The sequence below is a fragment of the Panthera onca genome, chromosome A3 (genome assembly GCF_046562875.1).
Source record: "Panthera onca isolate mPanOnc1 chromosome A3, mPanOnc1 haplotype 2, whole genome shotgun sequence".
In the NCBI taxonomy this organism is placed as follows: Eukaryota; Metazoa; Chordata; class Mammalia; order Carnivora; family Felidae; genus Panthera; species Panthera onca.
The window spans coordinates 128,782,133-128,805,305 of record NC_138341.1 but is presented as its reverse complement, the minus strand read 5'-3'; the positions used below and the strand labels follow the sequence as shown (position 1 = coordinate 128,805,305).

At 54.4% G+C, this 23,173-nt stretch overlaps 1 long non-coding RNA gene across 2 annotated transcripts in view; it reads right to left on the bottom strand.

Annotated features, from left to right (window-relative positions):
* Nucleotides 1-3,682: 3,682 nt before the first annotated feature.
* Nucleotides 3,683-23,173, bottom strand: part of LOC132670005 (uncharacterized) — a 235,291-nt gene continuing 215,800 nt past the window's right edge. The window contains exons 3-8 of one of the 2 annotated variants that reach the window (XR_013554491.2): nucleotides 19,059-19,291; nucleotides 18,077-18,136; nucleotides 11,568-11,702; nucleotides 8,790-8,947; nucleotides 7,433-7,668; nucleotides 3,683-4,397 (exon numbers count right to left, since the gene is read on the bottom strand). This is a non-coding gene — a long non-coding RNA (uncharacterized LOC132670005). Of the gene's footprint in view, nucleotides 4,398-7,432; nucleotides 7,669-8,789; nucleotides 11,703-18,076; nucleotides 18,137-19,058; nucleotides 19,292-23,173 lie in introns of both variants that reach the window. The other variant, XR_009606371.3, reaches the window with a different exon arrangement.

Here is a 23,173-nt window from a genome sequence, read left to right as displayed (position 1 = left end):
AGACCTGCCTCTAGTGCCCAGTGACTTGCAAGCCACAGGAGGGGAGCAGCCTGTGTCATCAGCGAGCCTGTAAACACCCTCCAAGGACAGCAAGGCCCCTGCTTGTCTTGGATCCGACCACAGGCCCATCCCAGGGATTTGGGGTCAGAGCGCTTAATAAATCATCCTGCCCAGCACATGCAAGCCTGGAGCCCTCCTCCTGGCTTTCTGAGATCTGACCTCTGCTGACCTCTCCCACCCACCTCCCTCTTGCCAGGCCAGAGACCGGTGAATTTCTCGAACACGCAATTCTCTTCCTGCCTCTCCAGGACTGTGCACAGGCTGTTCCCTCCACCTGGAATGTTCTCTCCCTTTCTCCAGGCTTCACCAAGATAACGCTTCCGGCTGGTTCAAATTTCGGCTCAAGGATCACCTCCTTCTCTGTTCTTCCAGCAAAGGTAGGCCCTCCTGTGGTCCTGTTCATCTTTCCCTCAGAGCGCTCAGTGCCATCTGTGGGCTGGGTCTGACGTGCTCTGTTGCTGGATCTGTCTGCCCTTCTCCTGAGAGCGGAGACTGGGAGGGCCATTTCGGCCACCACAGCCCGTTCACTGAATGACTGAATGAATGATAAGCTCTCAGAAGGGTTCCAGGTGAATGTCACAGGCCTCGGGAGCTCAGCTTCCTCTCAAAGGGATATCGTATCAGGTCTCCTTTCTCAGCCTCAGCCCTCCAGTGTCTCCCCACTGTAGTTGGAAAAAAAGTCCCAGATGCCACGCTGGGCCTCACAGCTTCCCCCGGGGTCCAGCCCAGCTGAGCTCTGCTGCTCCAGGCCATACCCGCACCCCCACCCTAGCTCCACTGGCCTCCCGTTTCTTCCCCACACCGGGCTTGTTCCTGCCTCAGGGCACACACTTTCTGTTCCGGGTGCCTGGAATGCTCTCCCCCAGGCCTTCCTGTCCTTCGGGTCCCAGCCCTGTGGCCCGGGACAGACCCTTCCCATACCCGTTCTCCCTCAGCTTGCCCTGCTGTGTTCCTTCACGGCATGTATCGCTGTCTAAAATTATCTCGTTTATTTACAAATGTTTGATCAACCTTGAGCTGAGTTCATGGCCATGCAGAATACAGACAGCTTTCCCCAGCTTCCCTAGAAGCTAGGGGCAGCCATACACTTGAGTTCCAGTCAATGGGTCGTAATAGGAGTGTGCTTGGCAGTTTCTGGAATCCTTCCTAGGGATTTAGCTGTGGCCCACCCTTTGCTCATCATCTTTCCTTCTCCATCCTGCCCCCTGGAAGGCAGACGAGAAGGCTGGCGCTGTGGCCTCCACCTTGGATCATGAGGAGGGTCACACCCTAAGGACGGCAGAGTTGTGACCAGGAAGGAGCCTGGGACAGCTTTGTGGAGTCTTCAAACCAGCCCTGAACTGCCTACATCTGGACTTCATTCACACGAGAGAAAAATAAACTCTTTTGTTTATTGTTGATTTTTAAAATTCAATTTATTATATGTTATTTTGACTATATTTGTATGTCCTAACAGCATGCTCTACTGCAAAACGTCAGCTAGAGTACATGCTGCGTCTTTTTATCTTAAAATGTGCTCGATATGTCTTTATCTACTTTGTCCAGAGGGTTGTTTTTTTTTAAGTGTATTTATTTATTTTGAGAGGGCCAGAGGCAGTGCGAGTGGGGGAGGGGCAGAGAGAGAGGGAGACAGAGGGTTCGAAGCAGGCTCCACACCATCAGCACAGAGCCGGACGTGGGGCTCGAACTCACGAACCGTGAGATCGCGACCTGAGCCGAAACCAAGAGTTGGACGCTGAACCGACTGAGCCACCCAGGCCCCTGTCCAGGGTTTCAGCTGGAGTTACAGGAGGAACCCTGGGCCAGAGAGTGGAGGCCCCTTCCCTGAGGCCACACAGCAGAGGAGAGGCAGAGCTGGGGTTTGCCTGCAGGGCCCCAGGTCCTATCCCCCAACCCTCATTTCTAGAAGCTCCCAACTTGAGGTATTTTGCCAGGCTTCTTCCAGGCTTGGCCTGGACAATGGGCGGCAGGGGCTGTACCTGCTCTGCCTTATTTCTCAGGGGCCAGAGCACCCTGGGAATGTGAGAGAGAGGATCCCAACTGAGGGACTGGTGGGCGCTGAATCCCAGCTCTGCCACTCGCAAGCTGTGTACCTCGGGGAAGACCTCAGCCTCTCTGAGCCTCAGTTTCCCTACCTACTAACACCCCGGGCCAGGTCGGGTGCCCCGAGGTGCTGTACTAAAGACGTCTGAAACCTCAGGAGGGAACCAGCACTATACCCACAGAGTGGAAATTCCCGGACTGCAGGCGGCCTCACTGGGGTTGGGAGGCAGGCTACTTACGCAAACTTTGGAATTTGCGTCCTGGTTCAGATCCTGACTCCACACTTAGCAACCGCGTGACCCTGAGAGTGTCGCTTCCTTTGCTATAGCTTTCCTTAGTGTCCCCCTTGGAAAATGGGGATTCGTTCATTCACTGCACACACTCGTGTCGGTGCTGGAGAAGTTGGATGGAGTCCTTCTCATGGGCCGACCACGGAGCACGGAAGCCAGCCAGCAAAGAAACAGACAGGTAGCACCCAGAGTGACAGGAAGATACACAGAGCAAACTAAAGCAGGGGGAGGGAGAGAGAGCAGGAGGGGCTCTCTGAGACAGGGTGGCCAGGGAGGCCTCTCTGAAGCCGGGACACCGGGGCAGAGGCCTGAAGGGTGTAAGACGAAAGGTCCTGGGGCAGCCGAGCCCGGTCCCTCCCATCACCTTGTAACTATTCCTGGGCCTCGTGCAGCTGAATCTTCCCTGAGAGCAGGAGCCACGCGGGGCCAGCTCTCCGTCCTGGGCCCCGGCCAGGGGATGACTGAGGGAGCCAGAGACCCTGGCTCTCTCCTTCCTGCCCGCTAAGTGTCCAGTCCGTCAGCAAAGCTGCCCGTTCTGGCTCCTGAAGTCTCCCTCGGATCCCGCCCCTTCCTTGGGTCCCTGCTCATTTCCTGCCTGGACTATTGCAGTAGCCTCCAGGTCGGGCCCCCTGCTCTGGCCTCACCCTCCCGGGGCTGTCCCCGACACAGCACCCGCATTCATTTCCTCTGGCCACCGTAACAAATTATGACAAGCTTCGAGGCTTAAAACCACACACATGTATTCTCTCACAGTTCTGGAGGTCAGAAGTCTGAAATCCGTCTTGATGGGTCAAAGTCAAGGTGCTGGCAGGGCCGGTTCCTGCTGGAAGCTTCCAGGAGATGATGTTTCCTTGCCTCTCACAGCTTCCCGTGATCACCTGCATTCCGTGGCTTGTGGCCCCTTCCTTAGGTCTGCTAAGTGTGTCCCTCCAGTCTGTTTCTGTCACTCTCTCTCTCTTCTCCCCGCCTTCTCCTCTTCTGTAGTCAAACCTCCCTCCCTCAGCCTCCATTTAAAAAAAAATGTGTATTTATTTATTTTTGAGAGAGAGAGAGTGAACGCACAAGCAGCGGAGGGGCAGAGAGAGGAGGAGACACAGAATCCCAAGCAGGCTCCAGGCTCTAGCTGTCGGCACAGAGCCTGACGCGGGGCTCGAACTCATGAACTGGGAGATCAGGACCTGTGCTGAAGCTGGAAGTCAGACATTTAACCAACTGAGCCACTCGGGCGCCGCCCCCTCACCGCCCCCCCCCCCCCCCCCAGCTTCCATCTTACAAGGACTCCGTGATTCTACTGAGCACGCTCAGATAATCCAGGGCAATCTCCCACCTCAAGCTCCGTAACTAAGTCACAGCTGTGAAATTCCTTTTTGCCTGAGAAAGTTAACATTCATACGTTTGGGGGATTAAGATGTGGGCAGCTTTGGGGGACATCATTCAGCAGACCACTGCCTCTAAAGGGATCCTGTTAGAACCTAACCTGTGTCCCTTGACCACCTTGACCCCCCCCCCCGCCCCCCAAGTACATGCAAAGCCCTGACACATCTTCTACCTCGTTTCCTTTTCCTCTCCTGTGCCCTCACCTGGCTCCAGACACAGGCCTCCCTGCTGTGCCTCAACGGTCCATGCAAACGCCTGCCTCAGGGCCTTTGCACACACTGTTCCCCTCTACCTAGAACCTTTTTCACTCTGCCTCTTCCCAAGGCTGGTTCCTTGTCACCCTTCAGGCTTCACCTCCTCAGAAAGCCCCTCTCGGACACCTCTCTGTAACAGCCCTTCCGCCTCCTCACAGCCACATTTGCCACCGTCTGAAATGACCCTGGCCTTCTTTCTTGTTTATGGTCCACTTTCCCCCACTAGAGTGTTAGCTCCTGACGACCCAGGAGGGGCTCGTGCTCCTCTGCTGGACCTCGGCACCAAGGACGGGGTCTGGTACACGGTAGGTGCTCAGAAAAGACTTGCTCCGTGAATCCGTGGGTTGCCAATTTCAAATGTCCCTCAACGCTGCTGTGAATAAAATACACGTTCACTTAAAGGCATTCTGACCTTCCCAGTGACTTTTTGGTTTGATTTATCTTCCTAGTCGATGATTAAGACACTGCCTTCAGATGTTAAAAGTTGGTGAGGCATCATCTATACTAGGCAAGCAAGGACTCATGTGGGCCCAGAAGAGAGCCAGGGCTCTCCTGAGGACAGGAGCCACCAGGAGCAGCAGTGGCTTCTTCTGATGGAGAGCGGGAGCACGGAGGGGGCCACCTGGGCAAGAGGCGCTTTCTCTCTGTGCCTCAGTTTCTGCATCTGTAAAATGGAGAGCACAACAGGGCTCACCTTGTGGTGGGGACCTCGGTGCTAGGGACACTTGGGACCAGATAATTCTGTGCTGTTGGAGTTAAGCAGCATCCGTGGGTTCCATCCCACCCAAGGCCAGCAGCATCCCCTCAGTCGTGACAGCCCCAAATGTCCCCAGATAGAGCCTAACGTCTCCTGGGGGCCAAGATCGTCCTCGGCTGCCTCCTAGGGCCCTCCTGGGGGTTGAGAGGTGACGTGGGCACAGAGCCTGGCACAGGGCCTGGCGCTCAGCAGCTGCTCGGGGCACGGGAGCTGCTGCTGTCTGGTTAAGAGGGTGGCCAAGCTGGAATCCTGGCTCCACCACTCCTTAGCAGGTGGCCTCGGGCAAGGGACTGCAACCCCTGAGCCCAGTTTCTTCATCTGAAAAATGGGATAATAATAGCACTCCCTTTCTTGGGGCTCTCAGGAGGGTTAAAGACCATGCCCGGCAGACAGTAAGTGCTTAATAAACGGGAACTCTGACAAATAGGGTGAGGGGTGAGGAAAATGAAGGCTCTTGGAAAAAGTGGGAGTAGAGAAAAGGCACTTTGCAAGTTCCTCCTGGGGTCTCCAGAGTGTGTGCCCCTGACTGACGGCACACAGAGGCACAGCTGCCCACACCCAGGAGGCCAGCTGGTTCAGCCCCTCAGCCCTGCTGGGCCATTTAATAATTAAGCTGGGAAAGGGGGTGATGAGGCTGGAAGGCCCGCAGTGACCAGGCCTGGCCTTGTTTGGCTTTGGTGACGTGATGGCCCTGGGATCATGGCCTTCTTGAGCCCATAAACAGGGGGCTGGGCCCCGAGACAGGCAAGGCCAGGCCAAGGTCTGTGCTGGTGGCCGGCTGCCCGAGTCATGAAGGGGGTGGGAAGAGAGGTGCTCGGCGGCCGCAGGAAAGGGGTCCCTGTGGAAGGAGGGCTGTTTCTCACGGGGTCGCTTCCCTCCCTCCAGCATCTCTCCTTCCCTGCCCCACCCCCTCTCCCATCACCCCCACTTTCTTGTGCACTTACTACGCTCAGGGCTCTGCCCAAACACTTTATGCGGATTGGCTCCCCCCACCCCCATCGGGGAGGGCGCTCTGCCCCCTCCACAAGCCAGTAAGGCTCCCATTGCCCAGGTAAGGAGCCAGAGGCTCCAAGGGCTTGAGTCACCGGGTCTGGAGTCTCCCACGCTAACCTCACGGCCCTGCCCACTGCCCCGCCGCCCCGTTCCCCGTCGTTCCCTCTCTGTCTCTCTGTCTCTGTCTGCGTGTGTGTTTCCTTCTCTCTGTTTCTGTATTTCTCATCTCTGCTTCTCCCCTCGCTCTCTCACTGTGTTTCTCTCTCTCCTCTTCTCTCCCCGCCTGGCCTGCCTCTCTCCGACCGCCCCGCCTCGCGGCCCTGTCTCCCTGCAGCCAGCACATTATGTCCCTGGTCAGAGCCTGACGTCAGGCAGGGCCTGGCGGGCGGCCACGGGCCGCTGCCGGGCAGGCGGAGGGAGTGCACGCCTTCCCGGTCCCCACTGCGGTGGCTGCCCGCCCGGCTCCCAGCTCCGGGCTGCAGTCCTCCCGGCCTGGCCTCAGCTGGCCCAAGAGCGGATGGCGCTTGGTGGCCACCTGGCCCGAGGGCCTGGGGGGCTGCGGCCTCTCACATCCCCCTCCTTCACCCAGACCCCACCTGCTCAGTCCCAGCGAGCATTCCTCAACCCGGGGAGGTTCGGAGAGGTGTGAGGGGCGTTCCGGGTGACAGATGTGGGTGACACAGCTGGGGTTTTAGGGGCAGGGACTTGTCATGGGGGTACAGCCAGGCACGATGAAGGAGTGCCCCGCCTGAAATGTAAACAGTGCCCCTGCCGAGTTGGTCTCAGGCCCCATCAGAGCTTGAAAAAGTGGCTTAAAAAATGTAATATTTCTTGTCTGGTTTGTTTGGTTTTCCCCCTCGGATTTTCAAAGCAATGCCATTTCCTTGAAGGACATTTTGAAGGGCATCTGAGCACCCTGGTTTAAAAACAGACTTCAGGGTTAGACCAGCCTCGCCCAGATCCAGCTGTGTGACCTTGGGCCACTGGCTTTACCTGTTGAACCTCAGTGTTCTCATCTATCAAATGGGCATGATAAACATACCCGCCTTAGACAGCAACGGCGGGGATGAAGCAAAACCATGTTTACAGAGAACAGTCACCTTTTCTCTTGTCTCCTTTATTCTTCTAATTTTAAATCTAGGAAACACAGAAAAGTACCGAGAAAAAACAAAACAAGACAAACAAAACAAAAAAACCAAGGTCACCCAAAGAGAACCACTCTAAGATTTTCGTGGAAATTCAGCTCAGTTAATGTTTTTATATTGAGATCCTGCTATGGCCTGCTTTTTCACTTTTCATGAAAATAGAACCCGACTTGCAGTTTCATTTCAAAAGATCTTGGCTTATTTTATTATCATTTTCAAAAAACATACACGCACATTCAAAAGGTTCAAAGGGTGTCCAGCGAGGAGAGAGGCTCTTTCCCACCTCAGCCCCCGGGTCCCCTTTGCCGGAGCAAACACAGTGGGCAGTTTCTTGTGTGTCCTTCCTTCCTTTCCTGGTGTCGAGTCACCTTTAGACCCGTGATTTCTAACCCCTCTCTTCATCTGGGTTTTGTTTGTGTGCTTTAATTTACTCAGTTGCAAAGCATGACGGTACCAAAAACCGAGAACATACAGACCATCAAAAGGAAAGGGAACATGAGGAAAGAGAATTACCTGAAATCTTACGACCCCTTCAACATTCTGGAGTCTACCCTCGCAGGCTTCTTCTATCCCTTGACGTCTGGGCACCAGGCATCTTTTCTTCTTAGCGCTGACCCACGTTGCTGATGATGTATTTGTGTACTGATCTGATGACCCTCTGCCTTCCCCCCTGTGTCGTGAGTTCCAGGAGGCAGGGACGGCCATGCCTGGGTCCCCCACACCCAACAGAGTGCTGGCACACAGTAGGCCTGCAGTGGACAATTTCCAAATGAGTGAATGAATGAGTTTACAAAAGGGATTGTACAATATATGACACTACCCCGTGACCTATTTACTCACTTACTCACTTACTTACTTACTTACTTATTTATCTTACTTAACCTACCGGGTACATCTTCCCACATCTCCAGCTAGACAGCAAATCTCCATTTTTCATGTCTACACGGAGACACCACAATAAACGTCTTTTTGATGCTGGCCAGAAGCTTCTGCCCCTAACTGGGAAATTCTTTTTCAAAAGCAGATTTGTTAACAAATCCCATATGATCCTCCTGTGCCCCAGCCCTTTGGCCATTTACTTTCAGCCTGACACTTCACTGGTTTTGTGGGCCCATTGTTTTCTGGGACAAGTCAAGATTTACTGTCTGCCCCCGACATCATGTTTTTCCAGAGAGGCTTAGGAGTCAAGAACTCATCCCACCCCCACCCCACTGTTTCCGACCGTTAAGGGCTCTGTGGATTTGTTGAAGTTGGGAAATGGTGTAACCCTTGCCTCCCTGGCTGTCTCGTTGCAAATAGCACACACCTCGCTCGTTCGTACCTCAGGGCCTTTGCACTGGGTGTTCCCTTGCTTCCCACGGATATTGACTCAGCTTCCCTACTTCAGGCCTCTGATCAAGTGTCACCCTCTCAGAGAGTACTTGTGTAACCATTTTTTTCTAAATTAGCATCTCTTATCCAGTTTTACACTTCTTCATAAAACATTTATCAGTATCTGGTATCCTATCCTATCCTATTAAGTTATATCAGTATTTTGGGGTTTTCTTATTCACTGTTCATCTCCCCCACTTTGAGGGAAGGAACTTAGTTTTCCTTCTCTCCTACAGTATCCCCAGGACCTCAAACAGGGCGCGAGCCTTGTAGGTGCTCAGGAAATACTGGCTGCATCAGTAAATGTTAATTTCAGGATTCCAAGCTTCCTTCCGAGGCTGAAGATTGATGGCCATCATTCATTCGTTCATTCAAGATTTATCTCTTGAGCACCTAGTGTGTGCCAGGGCCTGTCTGGGTGCTGGGAGTACTACACTGGGTAAGGCAGACGGGCCCTGCTCTTGAGGGATGTGCTCACTGGTCTGGGCGACGTACTCACATCAGGTAATGACATCCAGGTGGACTTGTGGGTAGCGGGCCAAGGGGCGAGAACCAGGCTTGCGTTCTGATAGACGTGGGCCCCAGGCTCTGCCACATCCCTTGCAGAGCTGGGTAAACTGCCAGGGTGACACCAGTGGTCCTCTTTAGTTCTGCCTACTGTCCTTTTGGGATAAGAGGAGGATAAATGAAAAGTGATGGCAGAAGGCTTTCCGTACTCCTCCCCAGCCTGGCGGGTCTTTGCCTAGTGAGCTCAGCTTCACCCTGCTTTCTGGCCACGCCTCACCTTGCGTACCCGCTTCAGGGAAACTCCTTCCCTAGTGGCCACACTCCCGGAGGGAGATGCCAGAAAACTCACTTTCCCAGCCTCCCTTGCAACTTGGGGCAGGCGTGGGGTTTGGGCTTCACCAGTGAGACAGGCCTCCTTGAGATGTGCCGTTAGAAGAGATGGGCGGGGGGCGCCTCGGTGGCTCAGGTAGTTAAGCGTCTGACTTCAGCTCAGGTCATGATGTCACGGTTCCCGAGTTCGAGCCCCGTGTCAAGCTCTCTGCTGTCGGTGCAGAGCCTGCTTTGGATCCTCTGTCCCCCTCTCTTCCTCTGCCCCTCCCCCCACTCATACTCTCCCTCTCTTTCTCTCATAAATAAATAAATGAACATTAAAAACAGAAGAGAAGGACAGGAGGGGAGGTGTGGAGGAGAACGCACCGTGCATCTAGCAGATGCAGTGGGAGGGTCCTCAGCAACAAAGCAGGCTCCCTGGGCAGCTCGTACCTGGCTGCGTAGCCTGCCGTCCTGACTCGGGGGCCCACATGGGATAATGGCTATGAGTAGCAGGAAGTCAGAAATTACCTGGATGCTCAATGACCAGGGAAAGGTTGAGCTAATTAGGTGGTAATTCCTAAAAGAATTAGAGACAATTCCTCCAGCAAAATATTAGTGCAATACTCAGGATTAGGTTCCTCTTTGAGCGGCTAAAAGCCCAAGATGCCAGGGGCTTAGATGAAACAGAAGTTTGTTTCTCCCTTATGTAAGAGAAGTGTGGAGGTGGCAGTCCAGGGCTGGTAGGGTGTCGTCATAAATTCGTCAGGGATTCGCGTGTCTTTTCTCTTGTTGCGCCACCATGGCCCAAGATGGCCACTCAGATGCTGGCCATCACATCTGCATTCCAGGCAGCAAGGAGGATAGGAAGAAGAGCAGGCACCCTCGCCCTGAGGACACTACTTAGAAGTTACTTATGTCTCATTGGCCAGAACTGAGTCACATGGACACAGCTGGGAAACGTAGTTTTTTTTTTTTTCTTCTGGGTGGCCACGTGCCCAGCTAAAACTTGAGATTTCTATTATGAAAGAAGAGGGAGAGGTCAGGGGAATGGAGGAGAAACTGGGGTCTCTGCCACCATCGGCAACAATTACAAACAACGTCCAAGAGGATTTTGTAACAACACGAAAAAAAACCCGGCTTCGTAGTTTGGGGAATGCAGGACTTGCAGTTGTATAGATCGTGAGACTGCAACTTTGTGACAAAACTTCAAAACAGAGGGAGCTCCTCAGGGGAAGAAGCTGCTAAAAGGTGGGCCTCTGTGGGAAGTCCGGTGGGACATTTTATTTTTTTCTTTGTATTCTGCATTTTCCAGGTCGCCGATAATTGAGCACATTTAACTTCCTAAAAGAAACAATGCTGCGCACGTCACAGAATCTGCTCGAGCCAGTATTCGTGCCCCGCAAGTCTGTTCTCGAACGTGCCAAGGCAGCCAGATGGGAAAAGCAGAAATGAGATGACATCCAGTCCCAGACAACATGCTTGGGACCGGGGAAACGCCCAAGGAACCCGCAAAAATTGGCTCGGAAGAGAGGGGCCTGGGACGTGTCACAGGTTCAGATCACAGCGCTCCTGGAGTGTCCGCGCCCCGACCTTGGCCAGACCGCGAATCTCACCTCTGCACAGTGGAACCGTCTCCAGCTGGGAGGGGCTGCAGGAGGAGGCGGCTTCCCTGAAGTGTGTGCACCAGGGCCCTGCACAGAGCAAGCTGTGGAGCCCAGCGTCTCAGCCAGGGGAGGGGTTTCGCCCCCCAGGGGACACGTGGCAACCGGGGGACGGGGGGCTGTGCTACCGATCCCAGGGATGCTAACAGCCTACAATGCGCGGGTCAGACTCCCGCTGCAAAGAGTGATCCGGTCCCAGTGTCAATAGTTCTGAGTTGAGAAATCCTGCTGTAAACACACATCAGCTGTTACCGTTATCAGGCTTGTTTCCTGGCTGTCGCTGTCGTGAGCTGCATGGCAGGGGTGAGCTGTGTCGCATACCTGTGGACACGCGTGTTTGTGCAGGACGGGTTTCTGGGCAGGACTTTGCCACAGCACCCCTGCTCTGCACCCGCACGCTGTGGCCTCCGACTGTCCCCGAGGGGTCTTCCGCAGCGCATCTCAAGCTCTGTGCTAGGAAGCCAGGGACTTGTCTCTCCCCCCGGGAGCTGGGAGAAGGAGCAGGGTGGCCCCTGGCCCTCAGTCCGGGGACTAACAGCGTGGCCGCTGCTGGTACCTGTGGGGTTTGCAGGACGTGTCCCCAGAGCTTGCTCTCTGGTGGGCACGCTGCTCAGCTCATTCCCCCCTCCTGAAACCCGGGGGGCGGGGCAGGGAGTGCTACCCGCTCCGTGTCCGAGATGAGGAGGAGGCAGGCCGCAAGGCGGTGCAGGCGTCGGCTGGCCCCAAAGCCAGCACACTCTTCCCAGAACTCACTGCCCCGCTCAGGGGTTCTCCACCTGGCCGCTTATCAGAATCACCTGGGGAGCGCTGGCCCGGCGAGGCCAAGCTTGGTTCTGGAACCAAACACATCTCGACTTGAACCTTGGCTCTTCCTCCTCCTGGCTGTGGGACCTGGGGTCAGCGGCTGCCTCTCTGAGCCTCAGGTTGGTCCGCTAAAAAAGAAAGATTAGTATTAGTGACTAGCTCAGAGGGTGGCCGGGAGGTTCAGTGAAATGCCCTACATCATAGGCTGCACATGGGGCCAGGTATACAGTAAGCACTCATTAAGTGTTGGCTTTTATTTTTATTTTTGGAGCAGGGCTGGGGCACGTGTGTGTGTGGGGGGGAGCCATTTAAACTCTTCAATTGATTCTAATGCGTCCAGCTAGTCATCTATCCATCCATCCAACCATCCATCATCCATCCATTTACGTTCTATCCATCCATCCATCCATCCATCCACCATCCATTATCTACCCATCCATCAAACTATCTATCCAATCATCCATCCATCCATCCATCCATCCGTCCATCCACCCGTCCACCCACACATGCATCTGTCCATCCCTCCACACATCCATCCATCATCCATCCATCATCTGCCTATCCATCCATCCAACCATCCATCATCCATCCATCTACGTTCCATCCATCCATCCATCCATCCACCATCCATTATCTACCCATCCATCAAACTATCTATCCAATCATCCATCCATCCATCCATCCATCCGTCCATCCACCCGTCCACCCACACATGCATCCGTCCATCCCTCCACACATCCATCCATCCATCCATCCATCCACCATCCATTATCTACCCATCCATCAAACTATCTATCCAATCATCCATCCATCCATCCATCCATCCGTCCATCCACCCGTCCACCCACACATGCATCCGTCCATCCCTCCACACATCCATCCATCCATCCATCATCCATCCATCATCCGCCTATCCATCCATCCAACCATCCATCATCCATCCATCTATGTTCCATCCATCCATCCATCCATCCATCCATCCACCATCCGTTATCTACCCATCCATCAAACTATCTATCCAATCATCCATCCATCCATCCATCTGTCCATCCACCCGTCCACCCACACATGCATCCGTCCATCCCTCCACACATCCATCCATCCATCCATCATCCATCCATCATCCGCCTATCCATCCATCCATCCATCCATCATCCATTATCTACCCATCCATCAAACTATCTATCCAATCATCCATCCATCCATCCATCCGTCATCCACCCGTCCACCCACACATGCATCCGTCCATCCCTCCACACATCCATCCATCCATCCATCATCCATCCATCATCCGCCTATCCATCCATCCAACCATCCATCATCCATCCATCTACGTTCTATCCATCCATCCATCCATCCATCCACCATCCATTATCTACCCATCCATCAAACTATCTATCCAATCATCCATCCATCCATCCATCTGTCCATCCACCCGTCCACCCACACATGCATCCGTCCATCCCTCCACACATCCATCCATCCATCCATCATCCATCCATCATCCGCCTATCCATCCATCCATCCATCCATCATCCATTATCTACCCATCCATCAAACTATCTATCCAATCATCCATCCATCCATCCATCCGTCATCCACCCGTCCACCCACACATGCATCCGTCCATCCCTCCACACATCCATCCATCCATCCATCATCCATCCATCATCCGCCTATCCATCCATCCATCCATCCATCATCCATTATCTACCCATCCATCAAACTATCTATCCAATCATCCATCCATCCATCCATCCGTCATCCACCCGTCCACCCACACATGCATCCGTCCATCCCTCCACACATCCATCCATCCATCCATCATCCATCCATCATCCGCCTATCCATCCATCCAACCATCCATCATCCATCCATCTACGTTCTATCCATCCATCCATCCATCCATCCACCATCCATTATCTACCCATCCATCAAACTATCTATCCAATCATCCATCCATCCATCCATCCGTCCATCCACCCATCATGCATCCGTCCATCCCTCCACACATCCATCCATCCATCCATCATCCATCCATCATCCGCCTATCCATCCATCCAACCATCCATCATCCATCCATCTATGTTCCATCCATCCATCCATCCATCCATCCATCCACCATCCGTTATCTACCCATCCATCAAACTATCTATCCAATCATCCATCCATCCATCCATCCATCCGTTCATCCATCCACCCGTCCACCCACACACGCATCCGTCCATCCCTCCACACATCCATCCATCCATCCATCATCCATCCATCATCCATCCATCATCCGCCTATCCATCCATCCAATCATCTATCTTTAGTTACTCAACCATTTATTTAACACAAACTATGTGCCCGACTGGGCCCTGAGGACACGGAAGTGATCAAGAGAAAGGCCTGCCACTCACGGAGTTGACAATTATCAGTGCTGGGAGAATAGACAAGAAAATAAGTGACAATAAGGGAGTGAAGTCACGGAGTATAAACCGTTGGACACATTAGTAGGTAGGACGGTGCCATAGCGGGGGACGATGGGATGACGCTTCTCCTCCAGATGGGGTGAGAAGCAGGTATCTCCCGCCTGCAGTTCCAGACCTCCCTCCACCCTGCTCTGTGTCTCAGAGCAGATCTGGGGGGACAGCGCCCACCTTAGGAGCCCACGCTTCCCCGAGGTAGATGCCAGAAAACTCATTTTCTCAGCCTCTCTTGCTGGATGCAGGCGCGACAGCCAGGAGGCCGGAGAGGTAGGGGTGGGAACTGAGGTTCGGACAGGGCAAGGGGGTCGTGTGAAACCAGGTAGCTGGGCAGCGGGGGAGGCTGGATTTGAACCCAAGTATACTGGACATCTCAGTCCAATCCCCTCACTGGTTCGTGGCCCTCACTGTGGGCGACTGCAGTGAGTTGACGGGAAGAGATGGGAAAGTTGAGAAGTTCAGCCAGCATCACGTGCGGAGGCCCGGCTTACTGTTTACCAGTCACCTACTGTAGTCCAGGCCTGACTCATAAGCACGGGCTCACCACAACCCTACAAAGCAGGGTGAGCAAACCGGGATTCAGAAAAGTCAGGTAAGTCACCTGAAGTCACACAGCAAAGGAGTCAGTAGACCCCATTTACAACAAGAGGACCCACTGAAGGGCGTATGTCTGACTCTCTGACCACACTGGGAGCAGCCCAGGATCAGAGTCCACATCGGAAACTTCTTTCCACTTCCAGACCAAACCCGGGGGCGCTACCTACGGCAGGCTTTCGAGAAGTAATGGAAACGTGCAAGAAAGCATGGCCAACTTACAGGGATTCGCTTGCACGTTTCAGAGGCTCAGAGGTTCCTTCTTCTCCCGTTTTTTCTCCTCAATACCTTTCACTTGGAAACTCTAGCTGAGTCATTCTTTGGATCCATTTTAGCTCTTCTAAAATGGCGGCTTGGTGCGTGCGTGGAGGGGGCAGGGCGTAGAAAGCACCATTTCCCGCACTCTCAACCTGGACGCTAGTCTATCCACACATCTTCCATTTCTCCATTTATCTTTCTGCCGCCCATCTACCCACCCACACTTCCATGCACCTATCCCATTCATCACCCCGTGCAGCCTTCCATTCTTCCATCGGTCAGTAAATCCAATCCCCACCAGCCCATCCCTCCCTCCCTCCATCCATCTACAAACACCCACCGAGCATCTCCCTTGGGCTAAGCCCTAGGCTGGGCTCAGAGGCACTAGAAATATGATTTGCTCCTTGACCTCATGGAGCTCCCAGTGCAAGAGGCAGCTCTGATGGATGGGAGGAAGGGCTTGTTCATTCATTTGTTCCACACCCGTTCCCTGCTGCCTCTTACGTGTCAAGCGGTGTTAGACCCTGGGGAACAAAGATAAAGGAGACGGGCCTTGGGCTCCCATCCTAGTGAAGAGACAGTAAATATGTGCCTAGACAGGAAGTGCTTGTTCAATAACAGTTTTGTTCGTCTGCACACGTTTCCTGATGCCTCCCACATGGCAGACCTTGGCTTTGGGGATCTCGAGATACAGAAGCTTTATTTCTCTTGTCCACTAGGGGCACGGTCCAGTAGAGAGTTTCCACAGGCTGTGACGTAAGCTGCTTTCAGGGTGTGAGGAGGACCCCAAGAAGCAAGGACGTGGCCTAGGGAGCTTCCTGGGGGGGACGTGGGTCCAGGTCTGAGCCTCAAGGATCAGCTGGGGTCTGCCAGTTAGCCCCGCTCCCTGGGATCCCCGCAGGCTTCTTTCTCCCCTTCTGCAGAAGGTGAAGGTCAGACTCAGGGGCCCCCGCAGACCCGGGCAGCCCCCCCGTTTTTTATTTAAAAATTTTTTTAATGTTTATTTACTTTTTGAGAGAGAGACAGAGAGAGACAGAGTGTGCGTGAGGGAGGGAGGGGCAGAGAGAAAGGGAGACACAGAATCCCAAGCAGGCTCCGGGCTCCGAGCTGTCAGCACCGAGCCCGACGCGGGGCTCGAACCCACAAACTGTGAGATCGTGACCTGAGCCGAAGTCGGTCGCTCAACCGACTGAGTCAGCCAGGCGCCCCTCGGGCAGCCCTTCTGAGGCTAGGACTCAGACCCTGTCTCAGGGCAAGGCCCTGGACAGCTAGCCGGACGAACCTTGGAGACTGTCCCGCAGTGACCAAGGTCCACTGGTGACATTGAGGTTGTTTGTGCGAATGTGCCCCATTCTCCTAGGGACTCTTGTTTACAGAAAAAGCCAACTCTGCTGACATGACTGATGGTGTGGTGAAGGGGTGGCTGAGAGTGTCCAGCCGCGCATGGTGCCCTGGGGAACAGAGACACTGGTGCCAGGGGGAGGGGAGGGGCAGAGGTGAGGCTGGACTTGGGAGGCAGGGGCCAGATCACGCGGGACCTCACAGGCCTTAGGAAGGGCTCAGGGTTTGATGTGGATGGTCGCGGGGAGAATTTGAGCCGGATTCCAGTGGGTTAAAACATAAGCATCGAAACCTCCAGATTAACTCATGTGCTCATTCATTCACCCAACCGATACCTACTCAGTTCCAAGCACCGTTCCAGGCACTGGGGAATCAAGGGTGAACAGAGCAGCCACAGGCCTTGCCTTCTTGGGACCAGAGGGGACACAGACCCTAAATCAAGTAGCCACACAATGAAGGGCAGACAGTGAGGAGTGCTATCAGGGAAGGCTTCTTGCGGGTGACACACGAGAAGCTGGCTTAATACTTGATTCAGCCAGTGTGTCAGGTGCTGTGCTGGGTGAGCAAGGAAGACGGAGTCCCTGCCCTCAAGGAGCTGACGTTCTGGTGAGACAGACACACCCATAGACAAACAACAGCAACTGGGGGCCTGCAGAACCAGGGAGGACTTCCTGGAGGAAGGGGGATGAGCAGGAGTTAGTTGGTGAGGGACTGTGAATGGGGATGAGGGAGGGGCGGGTAGGTGTCTCTCCAGTGACCTGCTGGCCTCAGGGGGCAGGGGGAGGTTGGAGAAGATGCCACGGCTTTGGGGGGAGGTCGTGACTCAGTGGCTCGAGGGCCAAGGCCGGGGACACAGGGAGACGCAGGGTATTCTCTGGGGCAACCTGTCTCTCCATCTCCGTCCCTGTCTCCTCGTTCTGTTTCTCTCATTATCTGTCTGTCTTTCACCGTCAGATACTAACTGGTCTTGGGAATCTCTCAGTGTCTCTTGGCCCGTTTCTCTTTTTTTTCTACGCTCGGGTCATCTTCGTGAGATGTCAGTAAGAGACAAGGATACTGGGAAAAACCCCGAGCGGGTGGGCAGGAAGCGAGGTCAGGGGCACAAGGACAGCTGAGCACAGGGACAGGCGGTGACTGAATGTTCTGTTTTGGAAAGACGGCTCTGGTCAGGGGCGAAGGTGGCTGACCACGAAACCCGATAACCTGGCCAAACACGGCTGCAGCCAGCCCTCTGGCCACAAGCCCCGTGACCAGTGGGTGCCGTGCAGAATTTTCCCGGAGGGAGGGGAAGAAGGGGGAAAATGGCCCACGGGCAGCTTGTCCTCGGCAAGTGGGCCCAAAACGAAGGGATGGAAATGAGGGAAGAGCGAATTCTCAAGCGAGACCTCAGTGCGGCTTGTCTCCACACGCTCTTCGAAAAGGGTCAACGCATCCCGAGGCCCTTACTGTGTGCCAGGCATTCAGTCCCCGCTCACTGTCTCCAGCAGAGCATTCTGGTTCAAGACCATGGACTCTGGAGCCAGACCACCTGAGTCTGAACGCTGGTTTTGCAAACTCCCAGCCCTGTGACCCTGCGTAAGTTACTGAGCCTCTTTCTTCACGTGTGAACCGGGGAGAAAATAGCACCTGTCTCATACGTTCGAGGTCAAGTTTAATATTAGTTCATACGTGTAACAAAGTAAGTGCTCAACAAAATGCAAGCTGTTAGCATTTCAGCCTTGTGATTGCAGAGCTCATGCTCAGGGGGCAGAGGGAGTCACGTTCAAACCCCTGCTTCACCACTTCTTAGCTCTGTGACCTCGGTTACGGCTCATAACCTCTCTGGCCCTCTCTTTGCTTACCTGTCAAGGGAGGATGATCTTAGTTCGCACCTCAGCAGGTGGTTGAGAGGGTCTGTGTACCTGCAAAATAGACGGGAAGCACTCACTCCACAGGCGAAGGTAAGTCCCAAAGAAGTTCATTCTTTTCCTCCATGTGTCCAGCAGGCTCCAGGGCCCCCGAGCACCTACGATGTGCTGGGTCCTGTGCTCTTTCTGTCCTGGAAGGCAGCAGTGGGCAGCTGGAGAGGGAGCGAGCCCTCCTGGTGCACAACTTTAGACCTAACAACAGCCTTCCGGTGCAGGCAATATCAACCCATTTCACAGAGGTGGAAACTGAGGTCTGGAGGGGTAAGTCAGCTGCCAAGGCCAGAGGTTTGTGAATACCGGCTCCTCGGAGCTGCTTCTGACCCAAGGTCCTGTGACAACCCCACCCACCACGTCCTCTGTCATCACAGGCAACTAGGACCTGAACCTCTCTCACACACTTGGCTGTGTCCCCTGCCTTGGAATCTCCAGCTGGCCCAGAGCTCACCTCAGAAATGTTGGGTGTACCAGACAGAAACTGCAAACCCGAAGGGTTGTGCTGTCCCCAAATTAACCTTCCCCAGCCCTGGCTTCCTTATCCTATGCCAGCCAGCTGGAGGCAATCGATGCGGCCATCACGTCCCTGAGCACTCCCCTCACCACCAAGGCGAGAGGCAGGTGACAGGTGCAGAAAGGGACGGAAGGGGGTCTCGGGGTCCAGAGCCCCAGGTGCTCATGGCTGGCCGTGTGACTTTGGACATGGCGCTTCCTCTGTCTGAACCTCAGTCTCCTTGTCTACAGAATGGGCACAATGATAGAATCCACCCCTTCGGCTGATATGCAGAACAGAGAGAGCATGGGCACAGCATGAGGCACGGGGCAGGTGCCCAGAAAATGACAACCGTCCTTACTACATGGAAGGGGTGGCTGAAACTCTTTCCCCCAACCCCAGTCCCTCAAGCCCAGTTTGGCTTCTTACTGTCAGTGGTGAGCTCCTCGTGAGACAGTAGAGTGGTTCAAAGCACGAGCCTTGGACTTGACCGCCTGGGGTCAAATCCTGCCTTTGCAGCTTGCCTCCTGTGTGATCCCAGGCAAGTGATTTCACCTCGATGGGCCTCAGTTTCCCCATCCATGAATAGAGGTGATAACAGTTCCCATCTTTCTGCGATGTTGTGATGATCGAATGGGTTCGCGGAGGTCAAGGCTGGGACCCTGTCAGGCACACAACGAGAGCCGTGGGAGGGTTTGCTGCTCTTCAGACATTGAAGGGAGAATCGATCTGGTGGGTTCTGCACAATTCGCAAAGCACTCGGGGCCAGGGATGGAGTAGGGAGCTGGAGGAGAATCCTGACCCGAACCAGAAGGTTCAGATTTTACGAAGCAAGGCCCATCGTATCGGGGAAGGGCTCTGTGCGGGTCCCTGTGGCCCGGGGAAGGGCTGCCCCACACCCACCCTCCCGTGGGTGCCCGTGTTTGGGCATCTCCGTAAGGCGGCAGGATCACCCTCCCAGTTGCTCGGCCTGGAACCCTAGACTTGTCTCCGATTTCTTCATTTCTGTCACTTCTGCTGGAACGGCATGTCCCGTCAGGGCTACTTTCTGAACAAATCCAGAATCTGAGGCCAGGAACTCCCCCCACGCCCGCCCACCTCCACAGCCACACCCTGGGCCAGTTGCCATCTCCTAAAGCCCGGACCATTGCAGCCGCCTCCTTCATGATTGTCCCCCTTCCCTCCTCGTCCCTGACGGTCCATTCTCCACATGAAGCCAGAGGGGTTCTTTTAGAATCTGGAACCTAGATCGTGCCCTCCTCCGTTCAGGACCCTCCACAGTTCCCACGTACCCCAGAGAAAAGCCCGAGTCCCTCCAATGATATGCAGGGCTCTGCACAACCCGGCCCCTCGTCTCTCTGCCCTCACCACCTCCCACGCCACCCCAGCCACGCTGGCCTTCCCCGCACCCTCGCACATGCCAGGCACGATCCGGCCTCAGGGCCTTTACACCTGCTGTTTCTTCTGCCGGGAACACTCTTCTTACAGATATCCTCCCCACTTAACCCCGCTTCATTTCAAGTCTATCTTCAAATACCTGCTCAGTGAGGCCTCTGCTGGTCCTGCTCCTGCTTCGGGATCGGTACCCGTCTGAGGCTCTCCACCACCCTGCCCTGCTTTACTTTTTCTCTTTAGCGCATATCACCACCTGAGACACAATATAGTTAATTTACCCATTAACGTTTTGTTTTAATGTTTATTTTATTTTTGAGAAAGAGAGAGAGAGAGAGAGAGAGAGAGAGACTGTGTGAGCAGGGGAGGGGCAGAGAGAGGGAGACAAAGAATCCCAAGCAGGCTCTGCCTCTCAGCCCAGAGCCCTGACAAGGGCTCGAACTCAACGAACTGTGAGATCGTGACCTGAGCCGAAATTAGGAGTCGTTGGCTCAACCGACTGAGCCACCCAGGTGCCCCCTTACCCATTAACGTTTATCCCCTCCCCACCTCCACCTCCACAATGTGCGCTTTGTTCACTGTCGCACCCTGGCACGGACAGGTGATCAATAAACACAAGCGAGCGTGTTACCTTTGCCGCTGCCCGCGGTGGGGGTGGGGGGGGCGCCAGGGGGCAGCCGGGACCGGAGGAGGCTGGTCTGAGAGCCTGGAAGGATAGAGCTGCCACCGAAGTGACATGGGGAACGGGTGGGAGGAGCAGGTTTTGATTCGGGACGTGTCAGACGAGAGCTGCCGCTCAGGGTTCACTAAGGCCCGGCCACCGTTTCAGGGCCTCGGGACCCAGCAGAGTGAAACGCTGAGCCCCTGATGGGGCACCTTCTCGTGAATCTGAAGGCTGCAGCTGCCGTGAACTTACCAGGAAGCCCTGAACCAGTGCAAGGCATCACTCCCCGGCCTCGGTTTTCCCATCTGTCAATGGGATGACAGTCCGTCCCTCCCGAGGCTATGGTGAAACTCAGTGATCTAATGCCTCTGAGGCGCCTGGCACCCGGTGGGCACTTGACCAGAGCTCATTTGTCCCCTGTCCAGCCCCCACGCTGGCTGTCCCCCAGGGGACTGTGCCGCGAGCATTATTTTTAACCGTGGCTCCAGAGAGCTGGGCAGTGGCTCTGAAGGCCGCGGGAAGACCACAGGGTGAGCAACATCCCGGCTCCCTCGATGCCAGGAGGTCGTGGCGTGGAAACATCAGGGGAGGCCACCCTGTGTCCCTGCCCGGTAACCCTTCTGCGAAATTATGTCACCCGGTGCTGTTTATAAACAGCACTGACCTGTCCCGAGCAGGGTGCCGGGGGAGGGGGCCCCGGCCCAGTCTCCCCGCCCTTCACCCCGATTCTGAGCGGGCGGGGGCCCCTCCCATTAGCCCTCATTCACAGAGCAAAGTCGGGGCAGCTGGCCTCTGGCCAGACATTGCCTGCTTATTTCAACACCTCTGAGCATTTTGCAGCTGACCAGCCCTGGGGTATTTTTAAACGCTGGCCTCGGCCAACCTCTTTGTCACATTCCGGTCGGGGCTTGGATTCAGTGCATGTCCCAGTTAGGGGAGCTGGGGGGGGGGGGGGGGAGTGGCGGGAGGGATTCGTTGACAAACATTTAATGAAATTCCAGGGCCTGCGGTCCTACTGTGCGCTGGGCCCCATGGCGGGAACAGAGGCCCAGGGGACCTAATGTACACAGCTTGTTCTCAGCGTGGCCCTAGTCTGGCGAGGACACTGTGACAGGCGCAATCTACAAGGCCCAGTGGCTTATGTAAATGAGTGAAGGGGCCCAGGGAGAGGTGACAGGAAGGGGTGGGGACTGTGGTGGACCCCTCTGGGGGGGGGGGGGCGGCTGTTCCTCAGCTCTGGCTTCTGTCCTCACAAGAGAATCAGGACCAGTGTGCCCAGAGCGTCTGACTTTTCAAAAGAAGCTGCAAATCCAGGTTATGTGGAATTTCCTGCAAACATTTCTTTTAACTGTTGGCAACAATTTTTTTTTTTTTTTTTTTAACGTTAAAAACATTCTGAGAGCCAAATGAAACCCGTTTGTGGGCCGGACTCAGCCTACAAGGGTCAAGTCCACGGAGGCAAACAGTTTGTGTTTTCTGATGCAAACAGATGCATTAGAAAATGCTCAACAAACCCAGGCTGAGCACCGGCTAGGAGTTCCTTCTACTATTCTAGGCCCCAGAGAAACAGCAGGGAACAGGACGGAAAACATCCCTGTCCTCGCAGCTTAGATCTGGAGCCAGCCTGGGCTGGCTTGTGAGTCCTGCAAGCTGGTCGTTAGGCACAGTCATCGCTAACAATTCAGTGATATGCACTTACGGTCAAATAAGTCAGAATCGAAAACGAAGGTAACAACTCCTCAAACTCATCACTCTCTAATTATTTCACTATTCTCCACATTCTCAAGACTATTCACCTCTAATGTATCATGTCACGCTGTACGATATTATGATATTATACGATGGAAAGAGTACATAACACATATGCCCCCACACATCTCTTCTCACCCCCAAGTTCTGTGAGTTCCTGTTGAAATTGGTCGCGGTGGGAGTATTTACACCACAAAAACTGGCAAGTGTAAAACCAGAGCTCCCCCTTGCCTGTTGCGGTAAACATTTAGCAGCAAACCAGATTAAGACAGATACACGGATAATATGTAATGTGTCAGACGATAATACCTACAATGAAGGCAAATGAAGTATACAGAGGGTTAGATGGTGATGGAGGGGAGTATTTTAGACAGAGAGGCCATGAGGAGATGATATTTGAGCAGAGACCTGAATAAAGTAAGAGAATGAGTCAGACAGATATCTGGCAGAAGGAGGTTCAGGCAAAAGGAACAGCAAGTTTCTGCCTGGGGACAGGTACAAGCTTGCTAGTTGAGCACAGGGAGGAGGCAAGTGTGGCAGCACCAGAGGGAGGGAGGGAGGGAGGGAAGGGGGCAGGGAGGGAGGGAGGGAGGGTTGGAGATGAAGCTGGGGAGGTAGGCAAAGGTCAGATCATACAAGGTCTTAGAGGCCACGGTGAGGAGGGTGATTTTTACTTTAAGGGAGATGGGAGTCCTAGAGGGTCTTGAGCAGGGGAATGACAGGACTTCATTCCCCTTTT